The sequence below is a fragment of the Saimiri boliviensis genome, chromosome 14, assembly GCF_048565385.1.
Source record: "Saimiri boliviensis isolate mSaiBol1 chromosome 14, mSaiBol1.pri, whole genome shotgun sequence".
Classification (NCBI taxonomy): Eukaryota; Metazoa; Chordata; class Mammalia; order Primates; family Cebidae; genus Saimiri; species Saimiri boliviensis.
Genome location: NC_133462.1, coordinates 86,258,848 through 86,272,994, shown reverse-complemented (window position 1 = coordinate 86,272,994; position 14,147 = coordinate 86,258,848). Strand labels below are relative to the sequence as shown.

General features: G+C 40.6%; 1 pseudogene; it reads left to right on the top strand.

Moving 5' to 3' along the window:
• Window positions 1-913: 913 nt before the first annotated feature.
• LOC101043464 (protein FAM83F pseudogene) lies at window positions 914-1,748 on the top strand (annotated as a pseudogene).
• Window positions 1,749-14,147: the final 12,399 nt, after the last annotated feature.

Sequence of the window (14,147 nt, the reverse complement as noted above, 5' to 3'; positions counted from 1 at the left end):
ACAATAAATAGATAGATAGAGCAAGAAAATGAACTCAAGGGGGCACGCATCTCTAGGGGGACAATGGAAATTGGGAGCAGTGACCATAAAACAAACAAACAAAAGAAAACCAGGAAAGTATATTTCTAGAAGGTGGCCATGTTTAATAAACATTATGTAAAATAAAGAGTGAGAGCATTAAACAAAATGAAGAACTTTGGCTTAGCAAGAGAGTTACGTGACATGAGAGGTATGGATGATAGACAGCAATCTGCTGATAGGAGAATGAGAAGTAAGCAAGTAAAAACAGTAAATTAAATCCTGCTTTAACTTTCAAAAAAATCAATCAATTAATGCACCATACTAACAGAGTATTGAAGAAGAAAATAAACGACCATATCAACAGACGTCAAAACATCACTTGACAAAATTTAACATTCCTGGTAAAATAAAATTCTGTAGCAACTTAGGAATAGAAGGGAACTTCCTAATCTGATGAAAACATCTGCAAAATCCAATTGTAAAAAGTTAAGAGTTCAAATCATACTTAATGGTGAGACTGAAAATGTTCTATTAAGTTTGGGAGTCAGGGAAGCATATCTTCTCTCTAAATTCCTATTTTACGTTGTACTGAAGTTTCTTGCCAATGCAGTAAGATAATAAAGATAAAATTATACAGATAAGAACATGGAAAAATTAAATTATTCAGAGGCAACATGACTATTTATATAGAAAATCCCAAAGAATCCAGAGAAAAGCAATGCCAAACCTAACTATATAGCCAAGAGAAATAAACACGTTCCCGCAAAGCCTTACCCAACTATTGTAAGTAAGTCATCCTCTTCACCCACCCGCTCAGGACGAGAAGGCGCCGCACCTCAAGCAAGTGGTCAGGCAGAAGATCCAACAGGCCCGGCAGGTCACTGCGGTGGCCATGGCCCTCTTCACTGATGGTGACACCTTCCAGGACACTGTGGATGTTGCCTGTAAGCGCGGGGTCCCAGTGGACCTCGTCCTGGACGAGGCGGGAGCGAAGTTATCTCCCGGAGATGTGTCAGGGCCTGCGGCTCACCGACTTCCGGACTCGGAACATCCGTGTCCGCTCCGTGACAGGCGTCGGCTTCTACATGCCCGTGGGGAGCACCGACGGGCCCTGTCATGAAGGTTCCTGATGGTGGATGGTGACAACGCAGCCACCGGATCTTACAGGTGCACCTGGACTTCCTCCTACGTGGACAGGAACCTCCTCCTCCTCCTGACCGGGCAGAACGTGGAGCCCTTCGACACAGAGTTCCGGGAGCTGCACGCCGTCTCCGAGGAGGTGGACTTGCACCGGCAGCTGGGCCTGGCGGGCCGGCTTGGCCGCGCTTCTCCTCCACCGTGGCTCCCAAGCTCCCCAACCCCAAGTATGCCTTGGGGGCAGCAGCCGCCACCCGCTCGGCCACGATGGGAGGCCGGCGGCAACCCCGAGGGGCAAGAGGAGGGGCGGAGGCGCGTGAGCCGGGCGCCTGGAAGGCTTTCTGCGAGGCCGGCTGCGGCAGAGGGGGTGCTGCCCCACACCCCGCGGAGCCCGTCCCCCCGGGGAGCTGAGCCGGAAGTCTGGCAGGACGGTGTCCTGCGTGCACGCAAAGCCCACATCCGGAGAGAAGCCCACATCCGGAGAGAAGCCCACATCCGGAGAGAAGCCCACATCCGGAGAGAAGCCCAGCCCCCGGCACAGGAGAAGCGGCCCGGGCGGAGGCAGCCCCTGCCAGGGAGCACAGTGCTGAATTGTGGTCAGAAGCCTTAATATGGACTCATATTTTAAAGTATACATGTCAATAAATAGATGCAGATAGGCCGGACACGGTGACTCACACCTGTAATCCCAGCACTTTGGGACTCCGAGGCGGGCGGATCACGAGGTCAGGAGATCGAGACCATTCTAGCCAACATGGTGAAACCCCATCTCTACTAAAAAATACAAAAATTAGCTGGGCGTGGTGGTGCACGCCTAAGTCCCAGCTACTCGGGAGGCTGAGGCAGAATTATTTGAACCTGGGAGGCGAAGTTTGCAGTGAGCTGAGATCGAGCCACTGCACTCCAGCTTGGCACCTGGCGACAGAGCGAGACTCTTGTCTAAAAAAAAAAAAAAAAAAAAAAAATAGAGGCAGATATAGTTGTGTGTGTATGCATGAGTTCGTTTAGCTACATGTGTGCCTCAGCTTTCTTCACTGAGAGGGGACAGAGGCAGTGCCACTCTAGCAATGAGCACACCTGGTGCCTGGACCTTTGTTTTTAATACCACTCACCAGCAAAAGGAGCCAGGGCTCGTGGGAGAAGTGGCTGATCCCAGAACTGCAGCAGGAAAAATATGAGACGTGTCACTAGAAATTAAGGAAGTGTTAAAAAATTTAATAGCGAGAAAGAGATAGATAGAGATATATGAAAGAGAGAGAGAGGAAGAGCAAGAGTGTAAAAAAAAAATAGGAAATCACCTCTAAAATATCCTGGTAATAATGGCCACAGGCAAGATCCAGCAATAAATAAAAAATTAAATCTGATTTTGAGCTACATCAAGTCTAATAAGTGTTGTGGAACAAGAAAATCACTGTGGTAGTGTTGCACAAGACAGTAAGTAAGTTTAATTAATTCAGTGAAAATACAATTCAACATCCATTTAGAAAGCTATGAAAAATAAATGGCAATTCAGAATCACTTGTGCATACATGACAAACATTGGGTTTAAAAATTTAAACGTTGCATGGATTTAAATGGTTGACTAATTTCATGACTATGTCAACTTCGTTTTTACTAGTAGAGCCATGTAAAAATTGATTATTTCATTTTAAATGTACTGAGAACATCACCCTTGTTCACTCTATTGACAGGTAATTATTAAATATGATTAAACAAGTGAAATTGCTGTAAGTTATCCTATTTCTTACTTTCATACCCACACTCCTTTCCCTTCCCCTAAACTTGTATCTCTTCCCATAGCCTTTATTTGGTGAAGAGTAATAATACTCACTGAGTCGCTCAAGCCAGAATTTTGGGAATAATCACTCATTCTCCTAATTCAATTCTTTCTCTATGTCCCTAAGTCACGTGAATTCTCATTAAACAAATCACTTATCTCTATTTCCACTGCTGAAACTTCATTTTAAGACTTTATTGTTTCTTTACTGGGCTACAGAGATTAACTCATAATTTATCTTCCTGATTCCTATATCACTCCACTCAACTGTCAAAGCAATCTGTCAAAGTCACAAATCCGATTATTTCATTCTCTTGCTTGAAATCTTCCAATGACTCACGACTTTATGCATGAAAGCTCCTAGGGCTTGCCCTTCCTGATACAACTCCTATTCAGATTTCGAGCCTCAATGTGCATTTGCAGTTCTTTTAAGGCAGGCATCCCCAAACTATGGCCCTGCCCACGGGCCGCATGCGGCCCCCTGAGGCCATTTATCCAGGCCCCGCTGCAGTTCAGGAAGGGGCACCTCTTTCATTGGTGGTCAGTGAGAGGAGCACAGTAGGTGGTGGCCCTCCAACAGTCTGAGGGACAGTGAACTGGCCCCCTGTGTAAAAAGTTTGGGGACGCCTGTTTTAAGGTCACATTGTTTTGAAACGGCTTCCTCATCAAGTAGACCTCCCATCTCCTTTAAGTGATTGCCTCTGGCAACCACTCTCCAACTCTCCTTTAAGTTTCTGTTTGGCTGTTGGGTGCTCCAGAGACCACGCTCGGACAGCCTGGAATTGGTGCTCCATGTACCAATCCCCAGACTTCTCATTACTCTCACTGTATCACTTTCCATACCGGCTTATAACTGCTTGATTATTTACCTGCTTTCCCACAGGAGTTTGCAATCTTCTAAGACACAGTCGTCCTTTATTATTATTGTTAATATTAGGAGCCCAGAACAATGCCTGTGACTTAATAGGCACTCAACAATCAAAGAAAAAAAAATTTAAAAACAGAGCACTTTGTGACCTGTGACTTGTCACCACTCCAAATCCATTATCCTAGTTTTCCTTACCGAATGATTTTAAATGACAGTGTTATCATTACACCTATGGCTGTAATTATAATTTACAATCAGGATTTTCTTATAGGCCCCAATTGAAATAGATAATCAGGTACTTTATTTTCTTACAAGAACTATCTTCCCATGTTTAATCTTTCTGGGAAGTTACTCTTCGACCTTATCTCAAGTGAAAACTATTAACTTATTTCCACTAATTAAAGAGCTTCAGAAATTGCTACTTAGATTTGCATTAAACTTTATTTGCCTTAAACATTAAACTTACACATTGTTCCTTAAGAAATACATTTTCAGGGTCTAGTTGAATTTTCTGTTTTTAAAAGCTGGAGGGGCTGGGCGTGGTGGCTCATGCCTGTAATCCTAGCACTTTGTGAGGACAAGGCAGGCAGATCACTTGAGGTCAGGAGTTCGAGACCAGCCTGACCAACATGGCGAAACTCTGTATCTACTAAAATTACAAAATTTTGCCGGGCATGGTGGTACATGCCTGTAATCACAGCTACTCGGTAGGCTGAGGTAGGAGAATCAGTTGAACCTGGCAGGCAGAGGTTGGCAGTGAGCCAAGATCATGCCATTTACACTCCAGCCTGGGAGGCAGAAAGAGACTCTATATCAATAAAAAGAAAAAAAATGGCCAGGCACAGTGGATCCCCCTGTAATCTCAACACTTTGGGAGGCTGAGGCGGGTGAGTCATGAGATTAATAAATCAAGACCATCCTGGCCAACATGGTGAAACCCTTCTCTACTAGAAAATACAAAAATTAACTGGGCATCATGGCAGGCACCTATAGTTCCAGCTACTGGGGAGCCTGAGGAAGGAGGATCACTTGAACCAGGAGGTGGAGGTTGCAGTGAGCTGAGACAGCACCCCTACACTCCAGCCAAGTGACAGACCAAGACACCGTCTTGGAGAGTTTGGAAAACGATTCCCACTCATGGACTGCATGATCATGCACAGAGGATGGCCATGAACAAGTGAGTTCTTCGGTGGAATTCCAAAGTGGATTGCACGTATCTCCTATGCACTTGGCCTCACTCTCTCGTTTTACCCGGATTGCACTCTGTCTTCATTCAGTCTAGTTGAGACTGGCATCCTGCCTGTGTGGCACATGCCTCGCCCACCCATCAGCTTCCCTCTCAAGGTCACTGCAGGACTCTGCCTGGGGCCTCTGCTTGCTCGCACATGTGCAGTCTGGAAGTCTGGACATGTTAGCATCTTGTAGGGTGAACGTTTACCAAATTGGAAAAGAGGGTGGGTTCATGGATACATTATTTCCTCCTTTGCTCTCCTGAGGGAGGGTCCTGCCCTGTGTGGTGCCATGTGTACTAAGTAGTCAGTTACATTCGAAGTTTCCAGTTTAGTAAAAAGCAATTCTATTGGCTGTCACTTTTCTCATCCCTCACTTCTGCTTCCTGTGATAGTGCATAGGCTGGACTTGGTTGCACACGCCTGTAATCCCAGCACTTTGGGAGGCCTCGGTGGGTGGACTGACGGAGGTCAGGAGTTCAAGACCAGCCTGACCAAGATGGTGAAATCCCATGTCTGCTAAAAATACAAAAATTAGCCGGGCATGGTGATGTGCACCTGTAGTCCCAGCTACTCGGGGGGCTTAGGCAGGAGAATTGCTTGAACTTGGGAGGTGAAGGTTGCAGAGAGTTATGCACTATATATATAGATATATATGTAGTGCATAACTCTCTGCCTCAAGATGTGCTTCCTGGAAATCCCAAGCTAAGAGACTTTGTCTGAAGAAAGATGACTTGGCATGTGTCTACTCTGTAGACACTCTTTTATCCTGGAGTGGATAAAATGCTAAATATCATCAGGAATGTTTAACAAGAGATCTTTTCTGCACTAGCCAGGCCTACCAACCTCTGAATTTACTTTGCAGCTCTTATTCTGCAAAGCTTCAAAAGGAAGAGGCCATAACGTTGCACCCCTATTCTTGGCATTCAACTCTATCTTATGTAACTCAATTTCAAAGAGTTAATCATGACCCACACTTAGTATGGCTTTTGGTTTGATAGTGCCTCCAGATATGGGCCACCCTCGGCAATTCTGCATTCACGTGGCATTTGATTCCATTTTTAAAAGGCAATTCAATTTAACATTGTTGTTGCTATTGTTGTTTTTAAGTACAAGATATTTTGCCAGCACTAGAAGCTGATTCCAAGATTGTGTCACAGAGCTCACATTCTGGGTTGGGCAGGGAGATGTCACTATGTGTAACTTCACAAGTCAGACAAAGGTGCTAAAATAGGCAGCTGATAAATGGTCCTAAAAGAGCAGAGAAGATGTGGGTCTTCATCACTCAGAGTGACAAGGGAGGCAGACAGCACTTCAAAAGAGGGGACAGTTGAACTAGGTTTTCCTGCATTTTCACAAGAAGATAGTAGTTAATAAATATACGACAATAATCAACAAAATGGTACAACTCAAATGACATGAACTACCAAAGACTTCAAGATAGTAGAGATAAAATGTTTCTTATAGTCTAGGATAGTTGCTTATTTATCTCTGCAACCTCTGCAACAACCTGGTCTTCCACATACTAGCAGAACAGCAATTGTTTATTGCAAAGATACACAGTGGCTCCTCTCTTCAATGGTTTCCTCTCATGGTAACCTATAGTCAAACACACAGGTGTGAATCTTGCAGCAACCCTACTAAAGTGAACTGTAATTGACGGTCATCATCTCATAAAGTTTGAATAATACCAGCTGTGTTTGGTGCAAAGCAGAGCAAACAAAAACTTTTCCTTCCATTCCTACGGCTCATGGGAGGTGTTAAGTAAATATTAGCCACTCTTTTTGGAAGTTTGTTTTCCTCCGTAAAAAACACTAGTATTTATTTGGGATTAGAGCAATTGTCTTGAATTCAAAAGTTGAAATGGGAAGACTATTTGGATAACATATAGAACAGCTCGACTCCAATCGTTAACATTTTTAAATGTCTTTAATTTGGAGGATTTTCAGCAGTTTCTCAATTTTTTGGTAATATTTTCTGGTTTTGTTTTAATTTAGGACTTTACATAAAATATAAGCAAAATAATTTTCATGCTCTTTGTACTTACAACATGTGTGTAACTTTTGACTTCTTTGGTGTCTTTACTGAAGTCTTTCCTTCTATTTCTTTGTTTATCCCCCTGGGTACTGGTTTGCTATGAATAGTCTGAATATTCTACAAAGAGTCTCGGTACTAGAAACAAAATTCCTTTGTAACACTATGTATTATTGCCTAATAGGAAAGAATTGGTGTAGATTGAGACTAGTATTCAACAGAAGATTTAGCAATAAAAATACCTTGTTTTTTAGGGTAAATTATACTATTTTGTACCAAATATCAAATTTCCTTTTTGCCTTCACTTTCATGGGGTAGGTGGGCATTATGCAAAATGTGACATGCCTCAGCCAATGACATCTGCGAAGTGATGTGTGAGTGTCATTTCCGGACAGAAGGGTTAGGTGGTTCATAATACCCCTTTTTACTTGCCATGATTACTAACAATGTTCCAGATAAAGCAAGCTTTGCCACTTCGGGTCCTAGAGAGAAGATAATGCACAGCAAAATGGAAACCAAACTTTGATAAAGCATGATCAAGAAATAAACCTGTGTTTTCATGAAATTTTGAGGTCATTTATTCTTGCAGCATAATCAAGCCATTTCTAACATATATACCTGAGTTCAAAGAATTCTTTCAGAAAGGGTTCCTACCAAATGTGGTAGGCAGAATGACCCCCAAAAATGTCCATGCCAAAGATGTTCCCTAATCCCTGGAACCTGTGAAAAATGTTAGCTTACATAACAAAGGGGAATTTGCAGCTGCCATCTAAAGCTATGAACCTTAATGAAGGGAGGTTTTTGTGAATTACCCAAGTGGGCACAGTCTAATCACATGGGCCCTTAAAAACAAAGATGTTTATCTCTTTGGAGGCAAGAAGGATGCAGCAGGAGGGGAAGTTAGAGAATTAATTCAAAGCATGAGGACTCTTCTGGTCAGTGCTCATTTGAAAGAGGGAGGGAAACAAGTAAAGGGGAACAACCTTCTAAGAGCAGAGATGGCCTCCCAGCCAGCCAACAGCCAGCAGAGAAACAGAGAGAAACAGCCTCCCAGCCAACAGCCAGAAGAGAAACAGAGAGAAATGGCCTCCCAGCCAACAGCCAGCAAGGAAACAGGGACCTCTGACCTAGGAGTATAAGAAACTGAATTCGGTCAATGACCTCAAGGAGCTGGGAAGCAGATTGATTTCCAGATCTTCCAGAAGAATGTAGGAATCAAGGAACTTTGATTTGGGCCTTATGACACTCCAAGCAAATGACCTTGCTGAGCCACACTGTATCTAACATTCCCACCTACCAGAACTGTAAGATAATACACTGGTGTCTTTTCTACCAGCTAAATTTGTGTTAATTTGTTATAACAGGATAGGAAAAATAATATACTGATTTTACAGTTTAAGGAGAAGTGTGCATGGACTAGTAAGAGACATGTACCTTTCCAGTAGAATTCAATTACTTAACTGAATTTATCTTGATGGACAGTGATAGTAAAAATTCATGATGATAGTAAGATCTCATCTCTCTCTAGCCACTATGACTACAGGGAATTATGTATTTTAAAAGGGTTTTTAACCTAAAAATGAAAATGAAACCCAGTGAAATTACTTCACAGAGTTTTTGGATATTTTTTAAGTAAATGCACATAATCCAGCCCCTGATATATGATATATAATCCATCATTGATGGTTAAAAAAATAGACAAGTAAACAAATGAAAAGCGACTAAGATTGAACACATGACCCAATTTCTAGGAACATTGGTTTCTGCAATTAGGATTGAACAATAGTTGATCTTAATCTGCCTTTGATATTTACAGTCAACCTATTTGACAAAAAGACAAATTGCTATTTTCAAAGTAGGACAGATATATCCTATCAATATCCTCTATTGAATTAACTGTAGTTATCTACAAGCCTTTTAAAATCTTTTATCATGAAACTATTGGTGATTTCAACCTGTGTCTTCTCTTCAGGTTATAGCACAAAAGGTGGAGGCAATTAGCTTTGTGGGAATAGGAATGAAAACCTTATGGAGGAGGAAAGATTTCACTTGGTTCCTAAGTGATTATTTGCACATTATTCATTTGACACTAGCCATCTCAAAATTGTTGTCTCGTGATGCATATAATTTCAATTTCAAAAGGCAAAAGGTATACACAGATTTCTTTTTGTCACAGTGTCTTCTTAAATCTAGGGTAGACAAACTTTTCTCTAAAGAGCTAGAGAGAAAAAATTTTAGACTGTGCAACCACATCATCTCAATCCAGGGTAAACAGCCACAGACAATATGTAAACAATAAAATGTAATTAAATGGGTATGGCTGTGTTCCAGTAAAATTTATTTACAAAAACAATCAGGTAGCTAGAAGTTGTTTGCAGGCTACAGATTAACAACACCCATCTTAGATAAATAATATAAAAATATAAAATAGTGAAAGGGTATTACACTCTGTGCCAGGACTTATGAAGACACATACACGGAAAATGGATGCTTCTTGCTTTCAGAAACAAACACAAAAAGCAAAGGGTTTACCAATGTACAAGATTTATGTTAAAGGAATTATACCTAGATTTTAGTCTCGAATTTTAGCCTTGGACTTAGTATCTAAATTGAATTAGGAAACCACACTTAATCTGATTTCATCTTATTTTGATGTGATGCTTCAGACTTTAACTATTAGGGTTTTGTTTTATTGTTTCAATGTAACCAGTTTGTCCAAAAAACTTCAGCCTGGGTCAGTCACAGGAAAACAATCATATCCTCCTATTGAGTAATTATGCTTAAAATAGTTCACATCAGAAACAGTTGTATGGTAAAATCATGTTTCTAGATTAGACTCAGAAGCTTGGATGAGAAGGAGGAACCCAAAGGAATTTTATTTTTAGATGTGATCAAATTTAGTAAAAAGAAGGAACAGGCTGTAGTTTTGGAAACAAAGGATAGTACTCAAGAGGAAGGTCACCAGCAAGAAAGATACAAGGGTCTGAAACCTCCAGAATCCAGCAGATCCCAGGTTCAAGTACATGTGCTCAGGCAACCTTTCCACTGGGTAATACTAGCACTGTCTTAAGGGTATAATTTAGTGCCTATGGAGAGCCAGTCTGGGTTAATATCAGAGTTGGGAGCTTTGACAGACTGTTGAAAACCAGGCTAGTTGTCTAAGCTTCAAACTTGAGATGAGATAAAACCAGAGTAAGCAAATGTAATGAAAAAGAGAAAACACTGAATTCAAGAAGAATAAAGATAGTGGTTCTATCAGAGTAGAAGCCTCACATTCACATTGGAAAACAGTGGGAAATAACATGGAAAATGAGGACCAATGGATAGCCTGCGGACCTTTGCAAGGAGGGTTTTGTTTTCTAAATGTTTCAGAGACACAATCTGGATTTTTCAGCCAAGAAGCGACATGATCCTTGAAGGATTCTTATTTGGTGCCATAATTACAGAAGAGTTGTGGTGTGGGAACAATATTCCTGAAATCTAGTCCAGTGGTTTGCTGAGTGGCATGAAAATGAATTACTGAAGACTAGGATTTGGAAGTTGTCTGGAGAATTGTAAGAAATTTTTAATTTTTGACATAGTGAGTAAAGGAGAGAGATCTGCCACAGAAAACTCCAAGGTTTTGAGTGAACGTAATTGGGAAAACAGCAATATCCTTAGAAGAGACAAGGAAATTGAAGAGAGAATCTAATGTGGAGCATATATGGCAGATTCACCTGAAGAGATGTCTATAGGACGAACTTTCTATTAACTTTCAATCTGGTGCAAATGTGCAAGAGTTTTGTTTTTGTTTTTGTTTTTTCTAATAATAGAGAACTAACCTTGGAAAAAATGCTCTGACTTTCTAAGCAGTTTCTCTACCAAACATCAGGAGCATTTTATTCTAAAAGGTGGTTTGGTAACACCACGCTACTTCTCACCCCAGCAAATCCACTTCACAGGCTGCATTCAGCAGGGTATGGACCAGATACAGCTTCAGGTTCAGGAGACTGGGGACAGCACAGCCAAACCCCAGCACTAACTTATCTCGGCCCTTCCCGCTGTCCACATGGAACAAAAATATCCTTTATTTTAGGAGTAAATACTTTTATTTCATTGTACCTTATTTTACCTTATTTTAGAGTCAGGGTCTCATCCATCCTCTTGCCCAGACTGAAGTGCAGTGGTGCGATCATAGCTCACTGCAGCCTTGAGCTCCTGGGCTCATGTGTTCCTCCTGCCTCAGCCTCCCATATAGTTAAAACTACAAGGATACTCCACCATGCCTGGCTAATTATTTTTAACTTTATTTTATAGAGACAGGGTCTCATCGTTCTGCCCACACTGGTCTGGAACTCCTGGCCTCAAGTGATCCTCTAGCCTGGGTTTCCCAGAGTAGTAGCATTGCAGGTGTGGGTCACTGCACCCAGTCAGGAGTAAATGTTTTTAATAAATATCTTTATTAAAATGTGTCAATCAATGTTCTAATTAAGGATCACAATTTATAATTTTGTAATCCCCACTAATCAAGGAAGAATGGTGTCTCATTTTACACATATTGATCTTATGAAGAAAAAAATATGTAAAAGTGTGAATTATCTAAAATATAAAGGCTAGGATCACAAACTTAGGTGCCCATGGAGTTTAAAATTTGGGAAGTTAGTAAGTTCTCCTAGTATAAGAACATAGAAGGAAGAGCAGAGTTTGGCCTGACCCTAGAAATGTTTTCATTGAATTATCTTCTAAATAAAAAGTGTACACAAGGCAATCATCCAAGGGGATCCTATACAAAAAAAAAAAAGAAGCCAGTGTTATGATGCCTTGCTAGGAATAAAAAGAAATTGGAATATATTGAATAAGTTCTGTAAAGTTTTAAGGAAAACGACAAAACTATTATCTACAGGAGAGAAGTGAGTTGAGGTTTTCCACCAAAAACTTTTTCCCAACTACTTTAATTATTTGAATAACCTTTAGTAAAATAGAATAAGAAATCCACCTTTTATAGTTCTAGGAGTCTTAATACCCTGATACCCTAACCTTTTCGGAGGCAGTAATGAATTTTCTTAATGATACTCTTAAAATCTTTTATTGCAATTTACAGGAGGCCTTTCTTCACAGGAGAGGCAGTAGAGAGAAGAGAGAAGGTATATGCTAAAGATTATGCTAAGTAAAATAAGCTAACCACAGAAAGAAAAATATGGTATAATTTTTCTTCTAAGTGAGAACTTTCTTTAAAAAAAAAAGTCAAATATACAGAGATAGAGAATAAAATAGCAGACAGGGTAGTGAGGAGGAAATAGGAACATGTGGGTCAGAGGATGCAAGTAGCAGCTACTAGGATGAAAGAGTCTAGAGATCTGCTGCATAAGATGAGGGCAGAGTTAATAAAATTGTTCAGTATGTAGGATTCCTGCTCAATGAGTAGATTTTAACTGCTCTTGACACACACAAAAATAGGTGTGACTATCTGAGAAGGTAGATTTGTTAATTTGCCTCACAATGGCAACCATTTCACTATCTGTATGTATCCTATAATGTCATGCCGTGCACCTTAAATATAGACAATAAAATATAACTTTTAGACCTATATGGTGATTCATGACTGTAATCCCAGCACTTCAGGAGGCTGAGGCTGGTGGATCACCTGAGGTCAGGAGTTCTAGACAAGCCTGGTCAACATAGTGAAATCCTGTCTTACGAAAAATAGAAAACTTAATCAGGCATGTGGTGCACGCCTGTAATTCCAGCTAATCGGGAGGCTGAGGCAGGAGAATTGCTTGACCCCCAGAGGCAGAGGTTGCAGTGAGTCAAGATCTTGCCACTGCACTCCAGCCTGGGTGACAGAGCAAGACTCCGTCTCAAAAATACAAAAAACAAAAATGAAACAAAAAACAAAAAAAAAACCACCGAACTATTTTTCACAGCCGTCTTTCTTCCAGGTTTGATTCCCACAAAGGGAACAAAGAAATACAGTGTCACTTCTGAGCTGAAGCAGTTATGCCTTCTCCACCATGTTTTGCCTTTGTGGTGATCACAGAAAACCTCGCACTGCAGGTAACCTCACATCAAGAAAGTAATCTGAATGATTACTTTCTTGATGTGGGTGCAGTGGGTCAATGACTGGGTGCAGTGACCCACACCTTAGAGAAGGCATTGCTTGAAAAGTATTAAAGGTATTAAAATTATACTTCAGACAGATTAGGTGAGATTTGTCCTTTGAGAGGCATGAAAAACAAATCGAGTAACAATTATAACAAATATAATTGGCATATATATATATATATATATATATATATATATATATACACACACACATATATATTTTAAAGGAGCTTCTCCTCTGGTAATAGGTAAAGAAAAAAGAAAATAAAAAGTCATTGAGGCTTTTCAAATAAGATGAAAAAGTAAATAGAGAAGTTGAACCTTAGCGTCTCAGGGAATAAGTCAACCCCTTGGACTCATCCCTACTTGGGATTGCTGCTTCACTAACCTGTCTTCTTCTTTCTGTCTGGTTCTTTCCAGGCTTAGATAATACATAAAATACATTTAAATTGACCTTTGCCTCATTTACCAAACTACAGAACTCTTGGCCATATAGTTGTACACTCATGCCATGGGCAGATCAGACCTTAAAATACCTATTAGTGAATCTGCTTTGTCTAGAAGAACAGCCAAAAGATTATGTTTTGAAACAAAACTGTCTGTTGAAAAAATACTAAGAATAAATATATTTGCTCAAAGTCATTTTCCAAACCAACTTAAGAAAGAATTAGCTTAATTTTGTATAAAACCAGTGACTATAGTTGAGAGAACTGGCTTCTCCAGTGGGGTCCTGGTGTAAGTGAAATACGTGTGTTGTCAACTACCCATATGTTTCCTTTCTCTTTAACTCAAATGCTATCTATGTTGTCATATTTTATCATGACTCTTCCCACTTCAGTCAGGAGAGACGCCAAAGCCCCGAAAACATGGAAAGAACAAATGGAAAAGATACGAACAGTCTTTCTTGCTGATATAATGAGAATGTACAGTTAAAATGAGGAGAATGCTAGAAGGAAAAATATTTCTGTTATGTTGACTTTATAAGGAGGGAAAAGGGAAA